The sequence below is a fragment of the Triturus cristatus genome, chromosome 12 (assembly GCF_964204655.1).
Source record: "Triturus cristatus chromosome 12, aTriCri1.1, whole genome shotgun sequence".
Lineage (NCBI taxonomy): Eukaryota > Metazoa > Chordata > Amphibia > Caudata > Salamandridae > Triturus > Triturus cristatus.
The window spans coordinates 13,553,543-13,566,127 of record NC_140595.1 but is presented as its reverse complement, the minus strand read 5'-3'; the positions used below and the strand labels follow the sequence as shown (position 1 = coordinate 13,566,127).

General features: G+C 48.4%; 1 protein-coding gene across 1 annotated transcript in view; it reads left to right on the top strand.

The window, feature by feature from the left end:
• MADCAM1 (mucosal vascular addressin cell adhesion molecule 1) overlaps positions 1-12,585 on the top strand; it is a 74,477-nt gene that overhangs the window by 634 nt on the left and 61,258 nt on the right. The gene's annotated exons all lie outside the window — the stretch shown is intronic.

Genomic DNA, 12,585 nt, shown 5'->3' with positions numbered 1-12,585 from the left:
CCAAGGGGAACGGCAAAGGTTGTTTAGTTGTGTCTTCCATACTCACTCAGCCATTGTCATAGCTGCATCGCACTGCTTGCAGTTTCACGATGTATACGGGCGTTTGGACATCCTGGTAATATGGGTAGCGCTCAGACTGCTCCTGGACCTATTTAAAGCACTAACAGGGGTCCGAAGGAGGCGAGGGGAGCATGAGAGATAACGAGAAAACAAGAACAACGGAAACCTGATTTGGAAAGAGAACGATGCGTTGTCTAGCACTTAAAACGCCCCCGGGAGCTTCGCAGCGCTAGGGGAGAAAGGGAACCTGAAGGGAGTGGGGGCAAAGGACTGATAACAGTTTTTGACGACTCCTTTGACACATCTACGAGGGGTATAAAGAGCTATGAACATACTAATAAGGACACAGCGGTATAGTAAACCATTATGACGATACATAGACATTGTTACGTAGACAGTCTTACAGTCCTATACATCGATATGCACATATACACGAATTCACACAGATGAGAGTGCACGCACGCACACAGTGCAAAGGTAGTCACACACACAACGACAGGGGTAGTTACATATCTGCAATAAAGCATGCATAGTAACACACAGATGCAGAGAGAGAAGCGTGTAACGACACACAGCTAGGCAAACACAGTCACACGTGCAGGTACACATGGAACATAATCTACAACATTTAAAATGAATCACGTGATATAAACACGTTTACAGTTTGCGTAGCGCGCTGAAGCTACAGTTGTACCACGCACACAAGGGATGGACGCTGTGGACGTGACACACACACACACCTGAAGGCACAACTACCTCCACAGTAGCGCACAGAACACACGGTTGTGGTCCGGGACTTATTTTCATCATCGACTAAGAGGCAGGAAGTGCAGGGCGGTGGAAGAAAGAGGCCGGAAGTGCTGGGCGGTGGAAGAAAGAGGCAGGAAGTGCTGGGCGGTGGAAGAAAGAGGCAGGCGGTGGACTCAATGCAGCTTCGGTATTGAGATAAAAACAGAGGAGTGTACGTGGGGCGTCAAAAGGAATGATTGGTGAAATTGTGACTGGGTAAAAGATGGCATGAGGGTTGATAAAAGGGTGAAGGAATGCGTGGGAGAGTGAAAGATGGAATGAGTGGGCGGGTAAAAGGATGGGTGAAGGAATAGGTGGGTGAGTGAAATGCTGAAAGGATTCATGGGTGGGTAAATGGATTGGTAAAATGGCGATGAAAGGGTGGATGGATGAAAGAATGTGTGTGTGGGTGGAAGTAAGGATGGGAGAAAAGATGCATGGGCGTGTGAAAGGATGTATGTGTGGATGTGTGAAAAAATAGATGAAAGGATGGATGGGTAAAAGGATTGATGGGTGGGTGAAAGGATGAGTGCCTGTTGCTGTAGCTGCTAAAGAGGGGAGGTTCACACCCCCCGGTTCTAAGTGGGGGGGAATATTAATTTTCTGGCTACTCCCTTGGTGGTGCAAGAAAGAGGCATGAGGTGGAATCAAGACCAGGCAGCCTCGGTATTCATGAGGTAAAAAGACAGGAAGTGTAGGGGGTGGAAGAAGGAGGCATGAGGTGGAATCAAGACCAGGCAGCCTCGGCAATCATGGAGATGAAGAGACAGGAAGTGCAGGGTGGTGCAAGAAAGAGTAGGCTAGCTTTGGGTATCCAGGCAGTCTGCAGCGGGTTCTTTAGGATCATTTTGGTTGCTGCCCTTCTCTGTTTGTAGGTGGAGGGGTGGTGGAGAGCCTGTTTCTGGTGGTACCTGAGGCCTCCTCACCAGCCGTCCTACCCAGAGGGCATGAATCCTATGACTTTATCCGTGCATCCACTGGAAGCCCGAGCGTGGCTTTCGCGTGGCTTTTACCTTGTCGCCCTTTCATAACATCAGACACAATCTTATAACCTGGCTTTGTAACCTACACAGCCTGTCCGTCATCTGGGGCCAGTGGCGCTGGAACTAGGGGTTCAGGGTTGCATAAAACTTTCAAGTTTAGATAGAGAATAAACAATAAAGGGAGCCCTTCAAATGATTTTTTTCTGTCAGCCTGTGTGTCAATCAATCAAAGGCTTTATTTCGATAAAAGCATATCATAAAAGCTTTACAGTTAAAAAGATTTTGAATTCATTTAGCTAAAAATCCAAGTTTTACAATAAAAAAGAGAAGCACATCATAAATAAATATTAAGAACGAATTAAACAATTTCTTTAAGCCTTTTGCTTCTGATGCACCATGCCCAAGATAGAAATTTTGAAAGGGCGCAAGCATACAGAGGACGGGAGTCAGACATTAAAATGCGTAACGCCTCAATGTGGTTTCTAGTTCCTAAGGAACGGCACAATTGCTTGAGCCATCTTCTTCTTGGGTACACATACTGCTGGCATTCAAATAAAAAATGGGCCACAGACTCATGTCTAGATATACAAAAGGGGCAAAATTCAGTGGTCTGGGCAGGGGGTTTCCACCGGGAAGTAAAAGCATAAAGTGGAAGAGTCCCAGTCCTGAATTTGAAGTAAAGGGATCTATCAAAAGGTCTCTCAATGATGTCGAGATATAGTTCCCGGATCGGCTGGTCCTTGAATTCCAGAAAGACCTCCGTAAGTCTGCCCAAAGTACAGTTTGTGTTTCGTTGGGTCGCAATCCAGTTCCAATATAGAGACTTAAGCGAAGCTTTCGGAGGGGAAGACCTATTTTCCCATGCTGCGCTTAGCCCCAGATTACACAAGAGGGTTTTCATGTCACTCAGCCATTTTATCCTATGCCATCCGGGGAGTGACATAACTTCGGAGAGGCCTTTGGCATATTTGGCTAATTCCGGGACTCGCCACAACCAAGCCCATAGCAGTAAAGGGCGAAATTTCGCCAAATCACCAATAGGACGACATCCTAGATCGAGCATCAATGGGGTCGTGGGGGTACCTGGGGGAAGTGACATGATGGCACGACAAAACTTCCTCTCGGCTCTTGATAGCTCGCTAATATTGCATGAGCCCCACAGCTCTGCTCCATAAAGAGCAGAGCTGACTCCCCTTATTGCATACATTTCCATGACAGGGGCTATGGGTCTGATTACACATGAGCGCTGCTCCTTCAAGAGGGCCCCTGTTACCCTCTTGTGGGCTAGTAACATCTTGCATAAAGGAGGGGCCCACTGCATATTATGAGATAGACGGATCCCTAGGTAATCAAACACCTCCACCCTCCCCAAAGGTACAGCATTTCATCTCGGAGGGCGCACAGGTTTTTTGGGGGGGTTCATCACAAGAAATTTCGTTTTGTCAGTGTTGATTACCAGACCCCGTTTTACACAAAAGAGCTGGAAGTTGTTTAATAATTTTTGAAGGCCCATAGAGGATTTGGAGAGTAAAAGGGTATCATCCGCGAAGAGGAGGGTAGGAATACGTTCCCCCGCCAGGGATGGTTCATCTGAAGGGTCTTTCAACAGATGCTCAACCACACCGTTAACGTATAAAGAAAAAAGGGTGGGGGCTAGGACACACCCCTGGCGGACCCCTCTCTCTACCGGGATTCTACTAGTTCTCTCTCCATCCCTATCCCATCTGATCTGGGCAAAGTTGTTTTCGTGCAACCTAGTGATTATCAAAAGTAAGTATTGGGGTACCCCCATGTCAGCAAGGACTCTCCAAAGAGTCTCCCTGAGCACTAGGTCAAAGGCAGTCTTTAAATCGATAAATGCGAGATAAAGACTGCCCTTGCCTAGGACCACCACCTTCCAGTACACTAGTAACGGTCTGAAAGTCTGTTCAATTGTACCGGTGCCTGCTCTGAAGCCTGCCTGGTAGTCAGAGAGGATGTTGTTTGCGTCGATCCATTGTAATAATCTGACCAGCAACACCTTCCCGACTACCTTTTGAGATATATCCAGCAGGCTTATAGGTCTGTAATTGGACGGGTCATCCCTGGCCCCCTTTTTAAAAATAGGGACGACCTCCGCCCATTTCCAATATGCCGGAATGGGAGCTCCTTTACTAATAGCATTAAGGAGACACTGGATAAGTTTGCCCCATTTCGGAATATCTGAACGTAGCAAATCCCCAGGGATGCCATCTGGGCCGGCTGCTTTTTGGGGCCTGATGTTACTAATTGCATACTCCACTTCATTAGTTGAAAAAACAGAATCTGCCAGATCTGCCTCCCAGTCATTGAGTGGCATGATTAAACATGGCGTGCCGGTTTCGTGGTCTGCACTTCTTAATGAGAGGTCGGGAGTTGCTAAAGCAACCTCCCGCACCTGATCGTCGATAGAACTATCTGTAGGGAAAGTTATTACAGTATCACCAGTTTGACTAGCATACAATTTAGAGAAGTGGTCAGTCCATGCTTGGCTGGTGATATTGCATGTAATAAGGTCGCTAACAGGTCTAGTTTTAGCTCTGATTGTATCCCAAAAGCGCCTTGAGTCTTTCCCTAGGCTTGCCTCTTTTAAGGAGCACCAATATTCAAGTTCCCACTCCTTTCTAGCACTTGCCAGGGTATCCTTGTAATTTGACCTAGCTCCCTGTATCGCTCCTTGAATTTTAGTTTTAATGGCCTTAATCAAGAGCGATTTTGCATGTCTACAGGCAGATGTATACCAGTCATGCTTCCCCCTAGGGTTCCCAGATGCCTTGTTTTTGCCCGGACGCTCCTTTTTTGAAAACACATTCCCAATAGACCTAAGAGTTTCCTCAAAAATGGAAGTGACCCGGCCAAGAGTTGAAGGGGCCTGGTCGGTGTTGTCCAACTCCATTTGTGAGGCAATAAGCAAAGTGTTAATAGTATTGAGTTTGGTTTCGTCCTTTGAAACCAAATTCCACTTCAGTCGTCTCCGCAAGAGGAGACAGAGATTTTATGGGCTATCTTGGGAGATGTTTTAGACCTTTCATAGGGCCAAGGATTCCTAAGGGACAAAGAAAGCGAATTGTGGTCGCTTTCAGCGGTCGGCAAGACTACCATATCCTGGACAAAACCCCTAAGAAAGAGATCTAACATGATGTAATCGATCCTTGAGGTATGGTTAGTTCTATTAAATGTGGCCGCGCCCATAGGGTCTGAGCGAGTGCGGCCATTAGCAGCTCTTAAGCCGAATTCCAGCGTTAGGGCATTCAGCTGGATCGCAGTTGTGGACCATTTTTTAATCGGGGGGATGGTTAAAGACGGGATGCCCCATCTTTCATCATCCTCACCCGGGTCGAGAATATCATCCTGAGTAAGGGGCTCATAAGTACAATTAAAGTCGCCCGCGACCAAGACTTGGGCTCCAACTAAGTTTTCTCTCAATACCGTATCAAGGATGGACACTGTCGGAGACGTAGAGCCATATTTGGCGCCTCTGGCATATACATTAAGTACATCCAGAATAAAACCCCTTTGGGGACCTCTCAGGGAGATTCCTAGTATATCAGGGCAGTTAATTTGTTTTACTTCTATACGGAGATTTAGAGCAATGCTTACCCAAATGAGTAGGCCTCCAGAAGGACGGCCTATCCCATTTCTAGGAAGAACTGCAGGGGCAAAATAAGTGACATAGCCTACCCGGTATAGGGGTTCTGAGCTCCAGGTCTCTTGGAATATGCAAATCATATGTGCCTCTACTAAGGCATTCCACTCCGGTAGGCATAATTTCCGGTGGATGCCAGCGAGATTCCAACTTAAAATCGTTAAAGTGCCCAGAAGATCATGGACAGCATTTTTATGTGCACTTTGACATTCAATGGAGGGCATGGATATATCGGGAGACCCAAGCTCAGTGGAGAGCATAGGCGGTACACTCCCATGCCCTGTTACCACAGTAGAGCATGGGCTTACGGCAGGGGCCTGCAAGGTTACTTGAGCAATTGGTTTCAGGGATGAGGCAATCTTGATAAACTCAGTGCTATTTTCAGGCACAAAGTTATCTGGGAAGTGGGGTAATTTGGAACTATTATGTTCGATAACCTCAGGGCCATATGCTGGACCCAATGATGGTCAATCCACTTCTTCTAGACAGCTGAATCTGTTGGCGAGTGGTATGCCTCTCCAACCACCAGAGAAAGCTATGTCTCTGTCCTCATGACCTGGCCAATCGCTCCACTCCCTTCTTATGTTCCAGTTGTTTGTTTGAGGCATGTGTGTTTTTAAAAACATACTGTCACAAATCGGCAATGCATTGAATAAGATGTTGTTTTTGGCCAACACCCTGATTCTATGAATTGCGGCACCACTGTCCTAGAACTGGCACTTTCTGGTTGCTGAGGCGATGCCGCAGCCAGGCAGAACCTACCACTCCCCTCAGGGGTGGGTGATTACACTCGCTGTATAACCTGCGCCCACCCTTGGGTAGCGTGGCACCGAGCACTCAGGCTTATCACAGAGACAATGTCTAAAGCATTGGCACGGCACCCACTCACGATAAATACTTTGAGCGCCACAAAACAGACTTCCCATGTGATGTTTGTAAATAATGTTTGTGTTCAGCACATATAATAATCCATATAACATGAACATCGTGTACTTCTGGCCATAAATCACACTTGGAAATATTACTAGCAGTACTAGGCCCAACCGGGTTAAAATTACATCAGTAGTATGACACTTGGGCAAGATCCTATTCTAACCCCTCCCCCTCCCCCCTCCCCCCCCCCTGCCTGCACGCACCCTTATGTGGTACAAATTGTTGTAAAACTTAGGCCCACCCTGGCCATTATTATAATTCAATACCACACAGTGATAGGGTGCACCCCATATTGCAACGATATCAGAAATATGTACATACAAAGAATTATAACACTTTTAAGCAGCACTGCGGGCCGATGCCACACGGGTAAAACCAATGTCAAACATGACAGTCCACAGAGAGATATACCATAATGCTGTGCAACTGATATCCGGCAGGTCAAGCATCCAGGCACAATGTCTGGTGCACGTTTATATGAACCGAACCGCACCAGAAATTTCCGTTTTCATATGATGAAGAGTTGCAAACTTAGTTCCTCCTTGGAAATGAGACACAATATCTGGTGTGGGTCGCTCTGAGTTGCATCGGACAGATCCGGTCACACACAATGAAGAGTTGCAAATTCCTTACCTTCCTTGAAATGAGGCACAACGTCCTGTGCACGTTGATATGGATCGCACCAGACAATACAGGTAACACACAATGAAGATTTAAAATTCCTTACATCCCTGGCAATGAGGCACAACGCCTGGTGCGTGTTGATACTGGTCACACTGGGCAATTCCAGTCAAACACACAGGTGCAAGTTCAACAGTGCCACATGTGGTAGAATGAGGCACTGCTGCAGGTACACCCTCACCTCCGAATGTCGAAACCTGTGAATCAGACACTGCACGCAATGAGCATGCAGTCAGCGTGTCGCACAAGAGAGATGACACATGATCATTGAAGCGGGCCATGCTGGTTTCCACAACTGGTGAATCCGCTCAACACCACCAAGACGCTTATGCCTTTAGAAGGCCCCACGATGCAGGGACCCCACTTTTTAGATGCAGGCAATACTTTTGGGGCTCTGCACAAGGCGATCTGGGCTCCGGGCACAAATCTTAGTTCCACGCTCACGTCTTGCTACCAGTTGGGATCTAGCAGAGGATGTTGTCACTTAAGAGGGCTCCACTCCCCAGGTGTCACAAGTGGATAGTGTTGGTCCCTTGCAGGAGGTCTTGATGTCCCGGAGACCTCCACAAAAGATCAGGGGGCAAGCCAACAAGCCCTTGGAGAGCACACTTCAGGGTGCCACACTTCAAGAGGTAGTCAGCCCAGGCCAGCTACTATTCAGGAAGGGCACATGCTCCCTTTCAATGGCTGTAATCTTCCTTGTGCACAACAGATTCCTCTGGGAGTGTCCGCCACGTAGTTCCTGTTTCTCCGGTCCCACATCCCCACAAGTATATCTCTGCCCTGCTGAAGTATGGCAACAGTAGTTATACTGTAAGGTGCCTTTGAAGTTGGTGGTGGTTACGAAGGTTTCAGTTTGAACCACAGATGTCTCCACAAAATTTCAGTCTTGTCTGCCATGAGGCCGTGGAATGCAGATCTTCACTTTAGTAGAGATCCAGAGGCCAAGTGTCAAAACCTCTTCCCCCAGTCTGTCCAGCCAGGCCCTGAAATGGCAGAGGTTTGTCGTTCCAGTTGCATGCCTAATGTTTATAGCTGTCACGGGGGAATGCCCAGATGTGCTCCCCCAGCCTCCAGTATGGGATGGCGTCAAACTAAAAGGCACATGAAGAGTTTTAGAGCAGAGAAATGTCCACTTTCTAGAAGTGGCATTTCTAAGCTATTAATGGCAAATCCACCTTTACCACGGGAGAGGGTTTGTCATTGTGAATCCAATGACAGGAAACGTTATGAGGCTGCTCCACTCGAAGTCACTACTGCAGCTTGAAGTATTTTTAACCAGTCTCCCATGTTAACCTATAGGAAGAGCAGCCCTCATAGATAATGAAAACACACACGGGAATTCTTCACTACCTGAGCAGGGAACACACTGCCCTGCCTTTCACCTACCACATGCTTCAACCCACAGGACTTACCCTAAGGCTGCTCTAGTGGCAGTAAAAGATTCCCTCAGGATGGGCTAGTGATTTAGCAAAGCCAGACTGAGATTAAGTGCATTTGGGCACACACCGGCCTCCATTGGCAGGCTGGATTCAATTAAAACCACCATAGGTGCAAGTGGGCCTACACCGGCACTGGCGTCCAATGGCAGACTGGACACATGATTAAAACCACCATAGGTGCCAGTGCGCAGACACCAGCCTGCAATGGTAGGCTTGATACATACTGAAAACCGCCATAGGCGCAAGGCCGCCTACACTGTCCTGCTGTGGTAGGCTGGACACGTGATTTTACAAATATAAGATGAGCACTACTTCCTAACGGGTAGGAAGAGGGCAAGTACCTTCACACTGCATTTACAGTGGGTAAGTGCCCCAGACCCTATGGCCACAACAAGAGAATTATCTAAACTCAGGAGGTGTCCCAGGACAAGAGCATATAGAGAGAGAACAGAGAGCCATACAGAGAGAGAACAGAGTGCATTGAATCCACACAAAGAGAGAATAGTGTGCACAGGAGCCATACAGAGAGATAACAGAGAGCCACACAGAGAGAGAACAGAGTGCACTGAGACCATAGCGAGAGAGAATAGTGTGCACTGAAGCCATAGAGAGAGAGGACAGAGTGCACTGAAGCCATACTGAGAGAGAACAGAGTGCCATACAGAGAGAGAACAGAGTGCATTGAATCCACACAAAGAGAGAATAGTGTGCACAGGAGCCATACAGAGAGATAACAGAGAGCCACACAGAGAGAGAACAGAGTGCACTGAGACCATAGCGAGAGAGAATAGTGTGCACTGAAGCCATACAGAGAGAGAACAGAGTGCACTGAGACCATAGCGAGAGAGAATAGAGTGCATAGAAGCCATACAGAGAGAGAACAAAGTGCAATGAAGCCATAGAGAGAGTAGAGAGAGAGAACAGAGTGCACTGGAGCCATACACAGAGAGAACAGAGAGCCATACAGAGAGAGAACAGAGTGCACTGAGACCATAGCGAGAGAGAATAGAGTGCATAGAAGCCATAGAGAGAGAGGACAGAGTGCACTGAGACCACAGAGAGAGTAGAGAGAGAGAACCGAGTGCACTGGAGCCATAGGGAGAGAGAACAGAGTGCACTGGAGCCACAGAGAGAGAGAACAGAGTGCACTGAAGCCATAGAGAGAGAGGACAGAGTGCACTGGAGCCATACAGAGAGAGACTAGAGTACACTGGAGCCATAGAGAGAGAGAACAGAGTGCACTGGAGCCATACAGAGAGAGAACAGAGTGCACTGAGACCATAGCGAGAGAGAATAGAGTGCATAGAAGCCATAGAGAGAGAGGACAGAGTGCACTGAGACCATAGAGAGAGTAGAGAGAGAGAACCGAGTGCACTGGAGCCATAGAGCGAGAGGACAGAGTGCACTGAAGCCATAGAGAGAGAGAACAGAGTGCACTGGAGCCACAGAGAGAGAGAACAGAGTGCACTGAAGCCATAGAGAGAGAGGACAGAGTGCACTGGAGCCACACAGAGAGAGAACAGAGAGCCATACAGAGAGAGAACAGAGTGCACTGGAGCCATACAGAGAGAGAACAGAGAACCATACAGAGCGAGAACAGAGGGACACTGAAGCCACACAGAGAGAGAACAGAGTGCACTGGAGCCATAGAGAGAGAGAGAGCAGAGTGCACTGAGACCATAGAGAGAGTAGAGAGAGAGAACAGAGTGCACTGGAGCCATAGAGAGAGCGGACAGAGTGCACTGAGACCATAGAGAGAGTAGAGAGAGAGAACCGAGTGCACTGGAGCCATAGAGCGAGAGGACAGAGTGCACTGAAGCCATAGAGAGAGAGAACAGAGTGCACTGGAGCCACAGAGAGAGAGAGCAGAGTGCACTGGAGCCATACAGAGAGAGAACAGAGTGCACTGGAGCGGTAGAGAGATAGAACAGAGAGCCACACAGAGAGAGAACAGAGTGCACTAAAGCCATAGAGAGAGAGAACAGAGTGCACTGAGACCATAGCGAGAGAGAATAGTGTGCACTGGAGCCATACAGAGAGAGAACAGAGTGCACTGGAGCCATACAGAGAGAGAACAGAGTGCACTGGAGCCATACAGAGAGAGAACAGAGAACCATACAGAGCGAGAACAGAGGGACACTGAAGCCATAGAGAGAGAGGACAGAGTGCACTGGAGCCATAGAGAGAGAGCAGAGTGCACTGGAGCCAGAGAGAGAGAGGACAGAGTGCACTGAAGCCATAGAGAGAGAGGACAGAGAGCCATACAGAGAGAGAACACAGTGCACTGAAGCCATACAGAGAGAGAACAGAGTGCACTGAGACCATAGAGAGAGAGGACAGAGTGCATTGAAGCCATAGAGAGAGAGGACAGAGTGCACTGAAGCCATAGAGAGAGAGGGTAGAGTGCACTGGAGCCATAGAGAGAGAGGACAGAGTGCACTGAGACCATAGAGAGAGAGAACAGAGAGCCACACAGAGAGAGAATAGAGTGCACTGGAGCCATAGAGAGAGAGAACAGAGTGCACTGGAGCCATACAGAGAGAGAACAGAGTGCACTGGAGCCACACAGAGAGAGAACAGAGTGCACTGGAGCCATAGAGAGAGAGAACAGAGTGCACTGGAGCCACAGAGAGAGAGAGCAGAGTGCACTGGAGCCATACAGAGAGAGAACAGAGTGCACTGGAGCGGTAGAGAGATAGAACAGAGAGCCACACAGAGAGAGAACAGAGTGCACTGAAGCCATACAGAGAGACAACAGTGCACTGAAGCCATAGAGAGAGAGGACAGAGTGCACTGAGACCATAGCGAGAGAGAATAGTGTGCACTGGAGCCATAGAGAGAGAGAACAGAGTGCACTGGAGCCATACAGAGAGAGAACAGAATGCACTGGAGCCATACAGAGAGAGAACAGAGTGCACTGGAGCCATAGAGAGAGAGAGCAGAGTGCACTGAAGCCATAGAGAGAGAGGACAGAGAGCCATACAGAGAGAGAACAGAGAGCCATACAGAGAGAGAACAGAGAGCCATACAGAGCGAGAACAGAGGGACACTGAAGCCATAGAGAGAGAGGACAGAGTGCACTGGAGCCAGAGAGAGAGAGGACAGAGAGCCATACAGAGCGAGAACAGAGTGCACTGAGACCATAGAGAGAGAGGACAGAGTGCATTGAAGCCATAGAGAGAGAGGACAGAGTGCACTGAAGCCACAGAGAGAGAGGAGAGAGTGCACTGAGACCATAGAGAGAGTAGAGAGAGAGAACCGAGTGCACTGGAGCCATAGAGCGAGAGGACAGAGTGCACTGAGACCATAGAGAGAGAGAACAGAGTGCACTGGAGCGGTAGAGAGATAGAACAGAGAGCCACACAGAGAGAGAACAGAGTGCACTGAAGCCATAGAGAGAGAGGACAGAGTGCACTGGAGCCATAGAGAGAGAACAGAGTGCACTGGAGCCACAGAGAGAGAGAACAGAGTGCACTGAGACCATAGAGAGAGAGGACAGAGTGCATTGAAGCCATAGAGAGAGAGGACAGAGTGCACTGAAGCCATAGAGAGAGAGGAGAGAGTGCACTGAGACCATAGAGAGAGTAGAGAGAGAGAACAGAGTGTACTGGAGCCATAGAGAGAGAGAACAGAGGGCACTGGAGCCATAGAGAGAGAGAACAGAGTGCACTGAAGCCAGAAGCCATACAGAGAGAGAACAGAGTGCACTGGAGCCATACATAGAGAGAACAGAGTGCACTGAGACCATAGAGAGAGAGAACAGAGTGCACTGGAGCCATAGAGAGAGAGAACAGAGTGCATTGAATCCACACAGAGAGAACAGCGTGCACTGCAGCCACAGAGAGAGACAGAGAGAGCAGAGTGCACTGAGACCATAGAGAGAGAGAACAGAGTACATAGAAGCCATACAGAGAGAGAACAGAGTGCACTGGAGCCATACAGAGAGAGAATAGAGTGCACTGGAACCATAGAGAGAAAGAACAGAGAGCCACACAGAGAGAGAATAGAGTGCACTGGAGCCATAGAGAGAGAT